This window comes from Argentina anserina, chromosome 3, assembly GCF_933775445.1.
Source record: "Argentina anserina chromosome 3, drPotAnse1.1, whole genome shotgun sequence".
Classification (NCBI taxonomy): domain Eukaryota; kingdom Viridiplantae; phylum Streptophyta; class Magnoliopsida; order Rosales; family Rosaceae; genus Argentina; species Argentina anserina.
In genome coordinates this window covers 29061920-29074633 of record NC_065874.1, presented here as the reverse complement: position 1 = coordinate 29074633, position 12714 = coordinate 29061920, and the positions used below count along the sequence as shown (strand labels likewise).

The 12714-nt window shown below is 39.9% G+C and overlaps 1 long non-coding RNA gene across 1 annotated transcript; it reads left to right on the top strand.

The window, feature by feature from the left end:
- Positions 1 to 3549: 3549 nt before the first annotated feature.
- On the top strand, positions 3550 to 6092 carry LOC126788308 (uncharacterized). Its single transcript, XR_007671353.1, has 3 exons — positions 3550 to 4342; positions 4894 to 4958; positions 5805 to 6092. It is a non-coding gene; the product is annotated as an uncharacterized LOC126788308 (long non-coding RNA).
- Positions 6093 to 12714: the final 6622 nt, after the last annotated feature.

Sequence of the window (12714 nt, the reverse complement as noted above, 5' to 3'; positions counted from 1 at the left end):
TGTTGCTATCGTTAGAGACGATAGTCGTGTGTTGAGGTTGATCAAGGACATGAGTGAGCTGCTAGTGCTGTCATTTCATGACGCTTGGATCATATGGTAGCGGACCATTGGATCGAGAGTATTGGGACTTACTTAGTAATGATTGAGTACTCTGAGTTAGAGAAGACGAGGATAGCCGCATTCATTTATTGATAGTTGGCAGTGGAGGGGTTAGGATTGATTCCTACGCCTATGGGAAACTCTTTATGTGTCACTTCACTTTTGGAGTGTTCCTCGAAATTGGAGACAATGAAAGGCCTATCCTATTGTGATTGGAAGTAGAGAGTTCTCTGCTTATTTGATAGTGATTCCTGACCACACTATGAGGTAATCTGAGGAATCGATTGGTTGAGGCCGCAGTACGTAGTGATTGATTGTTTTGACATGGTGGGTTCTTTTGTAGACCCAGGAAACCAGAGTTTCGTATCTCTGACTCGAGTCGGATAATGCCATGAGAGCTTGAGTCATAGCATATGTTGAGTATGTGGATCTGAAGTAGCTATCACAGACATTGTTGTGATGTCTCAGTAAAGTGAGACGTTTCCGGAGATACTGTGTTATAGCACCTATAACGAAGACGTCGTATGGATGGGACAAATGAATTCAAAGACTTAATGACTGGTGCGATCAGCTTAGAGAGGCTACCATACTCTCTGAGTTTGACATGCGATCCAGATACTGGAATGCTAACAGGTTTGAGTATATAGTTTCCTATCAGGGCAGAGAACTGTCAAGGAGTCTTGATAGAGAGCGTTGACCCTATGTTGAGGGATGTTCAGTGTTTAAATGTTGAGGACTAGATTTTAGTTATGCAACTAATCTAAGATGAAGCCTAACAAGGTTGAGATATTATGTTCACGTAAAAGATGTGTAGACCATAGGTTGGAGTTGGTTAACGAAAATTTTCGTGACTAGCATCTCTAACGCTATTGGTAACAGAGTGGTAGGGCGTATGATATGTCCATAAGTGGTAAATACAATTATTGAAATGGGATTCACATTTTGTTGACGTGACATTCCAAACTTGTTTTGGTTCGGCTATAGATAATTGATGTTACGCATTGTTCTTGGGTGAACAAGAAATATAAGGTAATGGAGAAATCTCAATGTGGCGATATGAATTAATTATTTGCTAGATGAGCATTTAAATGAGAACACTGATCTTTCAGGATTTAATTATTTCGGTGTTGGGGACTGGAACTTCACAATGCCACAGGTCCAAGTGAGACGCAATGGCGGTGAAGTGACTCTATTGAAGGTTGGGTATGAGAAGACCTTAGCTTAATGATGTTTAACGATTTGGTCGTGACAAGTACCTTCTAACTGGTAAAGGAATGGTTGAGGACTAAATTTTCTTTCAAGTGCAAGTGGCGTTAATGTTGGAGACTTAGAAGTTCTTTTCCTCTATGCATCAGATTGTTTATTGTTGGATAAGGAGAAGTTGACTGAAGTGTTCAACAAGGGATAAATTTTACAATAAAGAGTGCTCAACTATATTACTGCTTGCAGAGAAGTTATTTTGGCCGAATGCGTTGGCCATGAGAGTTCTTAATGGAAGTAAAGAAACAACGGTTTAGAATGGTGGTATAGCGATCATTTTGGGGTTAGTTTCGAGGAGATAGTGTACCTAATATCGGGTTCTGTTGAAGTAATTACTAAACTTATTAGTACTACAACGGAGGGAGGAACCAATATCTTAGATGATGCACGGGGGCATTTGTGTGGACCGTATGTCTTACATTTGAGGCATGTATGAACCAGGGGGTAAAGTATATCTCAGTTGTGGTCGTGTTGGATTTTGTGCTGTAAAGTTCACCTAATTTTCATGTTCCACCGTTGTGAGATAAATACCTTCTTGTCTGAACCCCAAATTGTGGCATACCACTCATGGAAGCAAGAAGTTGTAATTAATTTTCGACGGTAAGTTTTGGTGAGTGTGATGGGATGCGTGATGCGTCACTCTTGTGGTGGCGGTAGAGGTTCTCTATTGCCTTGTGCGTATATTAGTCGATTCTCTGGTGAAATTTTGGAGAGTAACTCATAATCCTCGGTGGTGTTCTGTGGTGGTTGTGAACTCAATGAGTTAAGAATTCTTTATCGTGTTGCCGATACAAATATGGTACTGGAGTGGGTATCATGCACGACAACTTTTTATGGTTATAATAAGATGATCATGAAGGGGATCATTTTGTTGACTGGAAGGATTGGTAGGTTCGTTATTCTAGCAATGTGTTGTGGTGAAGTCATGAAAGTATTGTCGTGATAAAGCACGTTTATTTGAAAACCACTATGTGTGATGAAAGTCGTAGGCATGTGTTAATCATTGGTTTGACTCATGTTAGATATTGAGAGTTTGACCATGCTTGGTGGTAGGAGCTAACTCATGACGTGAGGATAGTCTGTCAAATCGTAAGAGAGTGGTGAACTAGACAAAAGAGGGCGTCGACGCCTCCATGTTGAAAACATCATGATGTTTCGGGAGGATGGTTATATTTTGAGTAGCTCACATGCGACTATTATTGTTAGGACATGTGACAGATTGTCTGATGTAGAAAGTTTGAGGTAACGGAAGATAGGTTGAGAGCTTGTATGCTGGATTTTTAAGGTAGCTGTGAAATCATGTGAGATTGATTGAGTTTGCCTACAACAACTGTTACCATTCTAGCATTGGCATGGCACCTTATGAGGCTCTTTATGGTAGACCATGTCGATCTCCGATCTGTTGGGCCGAAGTTGGTGATGAGGCACTGATGGGTCCAGACGTGGTTCAGGAAACCACAGAAAAGATCTCGATCATCCGGGATAGAATTCGGACCGCTCAGAGCAGACAGAAGAGCTATGCGGACTTGAAAAGGAGACATGTGGAATTTGAGGTCGGTGATCATGTGTTCTTGAAAGTTTCACCTATGAGGGGTGTAGTGAGATTCGGTAAGAAGGGAAGTTGGCACCGAGGTACGTTGGGCCCTTTGTGATACTTGAGAAAGTGGGCGAACTAGCATATCGACTAGCCTTGCCTACTAGCATGTCGAGTGTTCACAACGTCTTCCACATTTCCATGTTAAGGAAGTATGTACCAGATGAGTCACGTGTGATCGATCATAGCACCATTGAAGTGAAGGAAAATGCCACACTTGTGGTTGAACCGGTTCGTATCCTGGATAGATCCACAAAGAAGCTTCGGAGGAAAAATGTGGAGCTAGTCAAGGTATTGTGGAGTCACCATGACGAGGGTGATGCATCTTGGGAGCTAGAGTCAAACATGATGACCAGATATCCACAGTTGTTTGTTGAGTGAGTTTGAATTTCGGGACGAAATTCCTTTAAGGGGGGTAGATTGTAATAACCCTAAATTTCAAATACATTATTTGAATTAAATTGAGTTCTATAAAGACATGAATTGCAGTTTAAATGAAAATGATTGTTGCAAACGTTACGAAGCGAAAACGAAAACGTTTTCAGAACGCTTAATTTGAAAAACGTTACGTTTCCGTAACAAATATATCGACTTTTATTCCGTCGATCGTTTGTGAAAACTTTCTTCACGAAAGTTGTAGAGCTCGTCGATACGAGTGCGTGGACATGTGACGCGTTCAAATCGGACGTCGGAGGTGGAAGTTATTAACGCCGGAAGTTAGTTTCCGATTTTGGAAACGAGTATAAAAAGGAATTATTGTGATTAGGGTTTCCATTTTCAGGAAACCCTCTCTCTTCTCTCTTTCCGCCTCCCTCTTCCTCTCTCTCTCTCTCTCTCTCTCTCTCTCTCTCTCTCTCTCTCTCGGCCCGAGCTCATTCTCCCTCATTTCTTTCTTCTTCTATTTTCTTCTTCACCGAGACCCCGCCGTCTCCTTCTCCACCATCTTGATCGCCTTTTCATCCTCTTCCAAGCCATGTTCCTCAATCATCCGCTGCACCCACGAATTTGTGAGATTAAATCGAGGCAGTGGAACACCACCGAAGAAGCTCATCACCTTCGGCGGATTTCGACGATGATTTCCTTCTTCTTTGGGTGAGCTTGCCTAAACCCTTCATACCCAATCTAATTGTTATTTCAATTTGATGAATCAGGGACTAATCCCTCTTGTTCCTCCTCCTTTTCTGGGTTTATTACCGTCGGTACACCATCATCACCGTCACCCTCCTCTTGTCGCAATGGAGAGCTCGCCTGACCCTAATTGGTCTAAAAGAGACTTGAAGCAATCTCAGCCGTCCAAGGGACAGTGGCAATGAAGAAGGAGGACTGCAGGAACTCGGATTGGAGTCAAGGACAGAGCAGCATCCTCGGCTTGCATTTTTAGTTCTTCAGGTGGCAATTCTGCTCCTAACCCTCTGATTGATGTTTTCAGTTCTTGTGAAAGCTATGTTGTTGTTGTATGCCGAATTGGGAGAGTTAGAATAAGAGGTTTGGAGGCCGGAGTAGTGATCGGAGACAATGGGGTGAATTCCCCTGTTTTTACCATTTTACAGTTACCTTTTTACCATTTTACTGTGATGTGAAATGACAAAAATACCCATGGCAGAAAGTTACTGTTTTACTATTTACGTTTTTATCCTAAATTACCTTCAGTAAAAGTAAAAAAAAAGAAATTTCAGAAGGGTAAATCAGTAATTAACATTTACTGAGACAGTAGTTACATTGAATAGTATTCGTACGTACAAAAATACATAAACAGTATATACACGTACAGAAATACGTATGATTGTGTATTTGTACAGTAACCGTGAATAGTAACAGTGAACAGTAACACTGAACAGTAACTTCGTAAAACCGAAAATTGCTGAACAGTAACCGATTATTACTGTTTCGGCATTTAAAGGTTTACGAAACGATTCTAAATTCTTTCTTATCTTTTCAAGGTGATCTATAAAGCGAGGCAAGGAAATTATCTTCGGAATTGTGGGATTACGCTCAAGTTATTAAGGTGAGTAAAATCTCACTGAATTACGAATCTACCCTCGTGGTGATTCAACATTTTTGCAAGTGTGTTTATTAAATGAATTACAACATGTATATAATTTAGCGGACTACATATATACAGTATAATGGTAATAAGTACATATATATATATAGTTCGTTAAATTACATACTGTTATTAATTCATTGAAAATAATCAATTCGGTGACAGAAAATATGACATGTATAGGATATAGAGAACGATGTATATAGTATAAATGGTAAATAAATACGAATATATATAGTTCGCTATATACTATACTGTTATGATTTTATTGTGGTGATATTGTGAAAGTTTTAAAACGTACAATATGATGTGTGATTATTGTACATGATTTTATCACGGAAAATGTGAATTATTGTGATTGGTCTTCGGACGTGATGTGTGGTACAATATGATGTGAGATTATTGTACATGTGAGGCAAGTCGGAACCTAGCCTTTGGCCGGGCGAAAGTTACGATACAGTTAGAGCTCTAGTCTGTCTGCCATAGTACTGCATGAGGGTAACGGGTGGTTACCTGATCATGGGTACTCAGCTTGTGTGGATGTTGGGTGGCGGGTGGTTACCCAACATCAGCGGTATACTAAGTGAGGGGTAACGGATGTGTACCAGCGCTCATTAGATACCATTGTGTGAAAGTATTAGAGTAACCAGATGGGTTGCTCGTTTTCTCATGATTTTCATTATACTGTGTTGCTGTGGAGTTGTGTCGTTTATGAGACGAGAGTTATTTTTATATTTTACTCATACGAGCTGTAAAGCTTACCGGGTTTGTGTTTGCAATCCCGGTGCACCAATATCAATGGTGTAGGGGATACTTCCACAGGTGCTGAGTAGTGGTGATCGGGTGACGACTCCGAAGACTCAAAGTCGATTGCATCCAGTCGTGGTGAGGTTCCTGTGTGGATTGTGTGTGAGTTTCTCTGTGATTTCATTGTGAGGTTGTTGTGAGGATTATACAATTCCATTTGTTAAATGTTGAATTAGCATTTGGTTTGTAATAATCGGCTTGACTGAGTTATGTTTTAAACTCAGAGGTGATCCGCTGTGACATTAAATGATTTCATTTTCAGTGAGATTGTTTTTGGTGTTCTAACGACTTTGAAATTTTGAGTTTTTGGGCTCGAAATTTTAGGGTCGTTACACTCTTTCAGCTTTCCTTCACTCTGTTCGAGTTCTCTCTTGAACACTTCCAACTTATAATCTTTCCCCACATTCGACAGCTCCAACGCCTTTTTCTGATTTTCAATCTGATCATAATTCTTCTGAAGTTCTTTCTTGTCAAATTCACTTTGCTCAAGCTTCTTCTCAGTATCTGAAAAGGCTTTGAGAGACTCGACCAAGGCCTTCTCTAGGTGTTCGCGAGCATTTTCTAGGAGTTTCCCTACTGAGCCCATATAATTCAAAGAAAAGTGAACTGATTAATGGATGAATGAATGGTCAAGTAGAATCGTTCAAAAGGTATTCAAAAGTTCAGACTCACCGATCTCCATGTGAGACATTTCAACCTCTGATATCCTGTAACCAGTAACAAACAATTAATATAACAAAGCGTAAACATCTCTTCAAATCAACCAAACAAGATACATGCAGATCATCATTCAACCAACCAATTTGGACAGTGGAAGTCTCAGAAGACTAATTAAGCTTGAACTTTTACTAAAAGAAGATAAGAATGCAAGGCATTTTAGATGTACCTAAAGAAGGGTTGTTTGAAGATAGAAGTGTGTTGTGTCATAGAGAGGCACTAACCACCTTCTCCAATAATGCTGAAAGCAGGCCATACCTTCTAAACTTAACAGTTAACACCATGCTATTCTAGAATGATTATAAGGATTGAAGCTAGTCACGTCAACATACTTTTTGAACTAGATGGTAGTAAACGCCACACAACCAAATACCAACTAGGTATGGTGGCAAGTACCGCCAACTCTCAATAGTAAATAATACCAGCAATACGTACCAGAATCTATCTCCTTCCTTTTTACTCCTTGGCTTACTCTCTGAGTCTCTGAGTCCCTCTGGTTCACCTTATGTACAAGAATATCTCCTTACTTTATAATTTCTTCGTGAAACTATTACGTGACGAACAAAGCACGTAACGCAGAACTTCTCTTATTTATTGCATCCGCAGCGTCGCGATATAAGCGAACTCTGTTTTTTTTTTTGGACAGAAACATGAACATCATGATCAAGGGGTTGTACCGTCAGTTGCATATTCAAAGCTTCCATCATTTCACTTTTGAGTCGGTGGGCAAAGATGTAAGTTGGTTTTGGAGTACAAACTTTTCTTCTCTATTGCGTGACAATTTAGCATAACTAAACTCTGGTTTTTCCAGAAGAATTTCTCTGCAGTAGGATATGGCAAAGAAAAATGATTCGGACATATTCTACAGCAGACGATAGCACAAATTGTCAGCTACGTATTTAAAAGCTTCATCATATCCCTCAACTGTTTGTGGCGAAGATGTATGCTCTTGTCTAGAAATTACAAGACAGCTGAGGGAGCAATAAAGCTCGAAATATAGGCCCAAATTAATCGACCACCTAGAGGCTAGAACCCAAAGCGGCAACACAAATCAGGGCTCCCTCCCAGGCCCCGAAAGGTGTTGATTCTCCTATATTAGTGCAACTAGAGTAAATATACAAAAGGGAATTTACGACTTGAATCATTCAAGTCATGGTGACCAAACATGTTGGAAACTAGGAAGCGATGTAAATTTACATGACTGCATAGTGACTGTTTCCCTACTTACTACAAGATGATTGCCTCCCAACTCATGCAACTTGGTCCAGTTGGAGTGCAATACTACACCGAAACAAGTTGATTTTCACATACAAAACAGGCTTGGTAAGCCTACTCTAGAAGCTTCCTAGCTTTCCCCAAGAAAAAAAAAACTTCCTTAGCAGGAAATAGCAGCTTCTCGATCGGATCCTTTGGGCGCACGCCATCACTTTAGAGACAGCCCCCTATGAAATTTAGACAAGCCGTGGTCAGAACTTTGAACCAGGCGTTAGATCAGCAAGCATCAGTGCTTCCCGGTATGTGTAAAGTCTGAAACAACTTAATAAGATAGCACAAAATAAAATAACAAAAAGATTAGAACTAATGATAGGTAATGACAAGAGCCCATTGCCAAAAATAGATAGAGATGTAACAAGAGATGTTCGGTAAGTCTCACAGAGTTCTTTGAAGAAATGAATAAATTCATGAATTAAGGGAGAACCCAATTACAAGACCTGCGAAAAGTAGCTAATACAAAGAGTACATGCCCCCCAACTCAATCAAAGTAGAAAGAGTATGAGGATGTCAACGACTCACTAATTTATGGATTAAAAGCCCTACAACCGATAACATAAAAGCAACTGTACTAACGATTCTCCTGCACTCAACACTAATATTTGCTAACAATGTCGTCACCATCGTCAGTAGCAGTGAAGTAATGCGGAGAACAAAATCGGAACAATGAAGCCCGAAAACTGTCTCACAGAGTTAGACAACTGCTTCATAGAAAATAGTTCCATATTTAAGATCGATATATTAATTTCAGGATTGATGGGCAGAACAGTAATGCAAAATGTGCTCAATGATGCCAAATTTCCCTTCCCATCCACAGATGCAAGAGAACATCAATCATATTTACCAAAAAATAAAACCAAAAAAATAACATTTCAAGTCTAACACTAACTGAAGAAATAGGAAGTTCAGAAAACAGTTGCACAATGATATTGGAACCCATGAATTTGAACACAACAGACTAATTATTTAATGGTCATCTTTATATTAATGTCAAACTCTAAATTCTAAAATGTAAGACAAAATAACATATCACTAGACAAATTTGCAAGACAGTCCTACAACTGTCAAGTTGCATTAAATTGTAGTGGCCAAACTGAAATTTATATGGACAAAGAGTAAATAAGATTATGATTCTGTGCACTGTTGGACGAAAAATTGAGAAAACGACGAAGGCAGCACTTCTACAAGTCTGGTCTGCATTATGCTAATCAAACAATATATAAGAGACCTTGAACAAATGAAACTTAAACAAGAGAAATATACAAGAGGACCTCTATACTAACAAGATCTTATTATCTATTCCTATTTAACATTTAAATGAAAGACTTTTAGCAAGAATAAATAATCGATTAAAATCTCAATACTCACAATATACATTGGCTGAAAAGCATTTAAAATTTCAATCCATACCCTCAATGGGTTCTTCCCCACTTTTGTAGTTTCAACTGCTTCAGGACATGCAATATTCCCTCTTTCAATGATGCCCTCCTATGTTGTTTAAAGTTCCATGGTTCTGTAAGCGGATACCTTCCACTGGGATTATACTCATTCAATTCCAAAAGAGCACTTGACACAGCTTGATGAAGTTCAACGCCAAACTCTGTCTTTAACATTTTCAAATTTGCATCATCTTCATCAATAATTTCCTTTTTATGCACCCACATCCAAAATGTACATCAGTAAATCAATAAACACAATGGGAATAAGTAATATCATTTATTAAACTTTTAATGTACAACAAAGTCATTACTTTATATGTTGATGCAATGGTTTATCAAGCGTACAATTCATGCTCACTGCCTTACAAGGAAAGATTTCTATAGGTTTTGCGTCTATGATGGTGTAGCGACTCTAAATTCTGAACAGTAAAATTTCAAGATAGAACACTAACACTCTAAAATAACCTCAATATAATTGAAATTACATTACAGCAGCTGAATATCCAACATTGAGTTTAAACTACTAACTAGATTATAACTCAAAACCAAACTCACTGTTTACAAGAAAGTAAAAAGTACAGTTCGACAAATCTCACGAAACCTCACCAAAATTAAAAGAAAAACTGAGATAAAAAAACAGCTCTCAGCTGTCACGGTGCCCACCCGTCTTGTCACAGTTACTAAGAAGTACCTGCAACACTACTCACTAAACCATTGATTGGTTCACCGGGATTGTAACAACCTGGCCAGCTTCACAACTGGTATGAGTAAACCAATATATCTACTCAACAACATCACAACCTATTCAGCAATATATAAACAACACCATTAATTCACAACATTTACTTTATAGACAAACAATATCATCACATCGTCACCACGACAACAACACATACAACATTAATATCTCACTACACTCAAACTCCACAACACAAAAACACCAACCACTCAGACCTCCATCAACAATCACAATACTGACCACAATAACATCAACACCCTCAACAACCTAAGGCAAGTAAAAGGTAACCTATTACCTCACTCCCTAATCACACAAACAGGCGTAATGCATAACGTCATTACCCTCAACATACTTAGGCCTAATGATCCACTTCGCCACATAGGAGGGATTAAGTGCCTAATGATCTCCTTCGCCACATAGGAGGGATCAACGATCTCATACCCCACACAGGAGAGACCGAAACCATCACACAACATAGGTCTCATTCGCCACGCAGGAGAGACCTTATCCTACAACTACAACGTTGGTTGCCAAATCAATGTCCTCACCAAGTCACATATCTAACTCACATACCACATCACATTGACCACGAACACACAACACACTACAACACTGTCACAACCTCAAACTTTCAAATGATAAAAATTCGAATTCGAAGTTATGAAAACTCTAAAATAATCTCAAATATATTGAAATCATCTTATAGCAACAATGTATTGAAAACTGAGTTCACAGTATGACTCAGTCGACTTGAATAATACATAACCAGTTTATACACTCAAGTATTATAACAATTGGAAATGTAATATTCACTTAATCCTCACCAAAAATAGAAGTAGGATACCCTCAGTACTCTTCCGAGTAAGCTCTCCGAGCCTACTAATTTCCACCTGCAGAACTATCATTTACACCATCGATTTGGTGCACCGAGATTGTAAACACAAACCCGGTAAGCTTTTCAGCCCGTATGAGTAAACCAACATTTAGACATACTTCACATACAAGGAAATGTACAATTAACATTTTAAAATATGTGTGCACATGAGACTCGGGTACCCCACTTGGTTCACCGTAACAAATAACATTTTAAAATATGTGTGCACATGAGACTCAGGCAGCCCACCCGGTTACCTGAATATCATTTAAAAATATGTGTGCACATGAGACTCGGGCAACCCACCTGGTTACCCGAATATCATTTAAAAATATGTGTACTCATGAGATGGGCAGCCCACCTGGTTACCCCTCATGAATACAAGGCAGACAGACTAGAGTTTTAACTGCTCATAACCAACACCCGGCTAAGGTTTGGTTCCGATTTAATGTCATCACCGTCCGAATACCAGAAAACGTTTTAACAAGACTCAATGTTAAAACCACGTACAATATAACAACTTATGCATGTTTATCTACTACACCCAAGCGACTATTGCACAACAATATCAACAATATATATATATATATACAGTCACTCCCATAATTCATTTTATCGGAAGGTACATTATCTCCCTTTTGGTCTCATCCGCCACAATTAATCGAAAACAATAACATTTCATAATTTAAGTAAAAACCGTAACATTATATAATATAGCAACTCATATATATGTATCGTGTTCACCACTTTTGTACACATACACAACCCACTATATTATATAGATGTCACAGTTCACTCTTTAAAAAAATCATAATTATGAGTCACCGGTAATGGTAGACTTGTCATAATAAGATTTACTCACCTTAATTCCTGCGTGCAACTTTTACGGCACCAAGAGAGATTTCATCGGTCACCTAGTAGAATAACAACATGCTTAAAAAACGACCCGCATAACAACATGTGAATATTAATTACAGTTAAAATCACGAACACTGTTCACAAAACACCTTCCGGCAGCAGTGCGTGGGGTTCACGCGCCACCTTCCGGCAGCAACGTGTGGTGCTCACGTGCCGCCATCGGCAGTCGCGTGTGGTGCTCACGCGCCGCCACAGGCAGTCGCGCGTGGCTCGCTTGCCGCCATCAAAACCCTCTAATTTTCTTCCTACAACCATCCTAGACCTAATAGCCACTCACCGCAGCCCCACTTCCTCCCACGCGTCGCCCTAGGTGGCGGCACGCGCACAACCACCATCTCAGGCCAAACGTCCACAATTTACAAAATTTCCAACATGAAAAACGTAGATTACAAGGAGTACCTTGTAACCTTAGCTGCAGCTAGCTCGGATTCGGCCGGAGATCGCCGGAAACACCGCCACAAGAGATCGAATCAGAGGTTGGAGATCGGGAATGAACCGGTTCGATTCGAGCTTCAAATCATCTAGGATAAGAATCAGAGGTAGGATGACTGCGGAAGAAAGTGTCGCAAGCTCCGGCGTCACCGGAGACTGAGGTGCGGATCGACGATGGAGACTGCCAAGCTTGCTTCTCTGCGCTCGGTGGTTTGCTCGCCATGGGCCGTGGCTCAATCGAGAGAGAATGGAGGGGCGGAGAGAATGGCACCGGTGGCCCTCCGATTGGCGGCCGAACGGCTGAGTTCCGGGCCGGAGAAATTTCTGGAAAAACTGGGGTCGGGGTCGCGCGGCTCTGCCCAGTTTCCATTTTTGGTTTTATGATTTAGAGTTTCCAAAAAAGTCCTTTTATAACCTTCCAAAATTGGAAACCAAACGTCTGTTGCTAACAACTTTCACATACGACATCCGATTAAAGTGTGTCATGTGTCCACGAACTCGTATCGACGAGCTCTACAA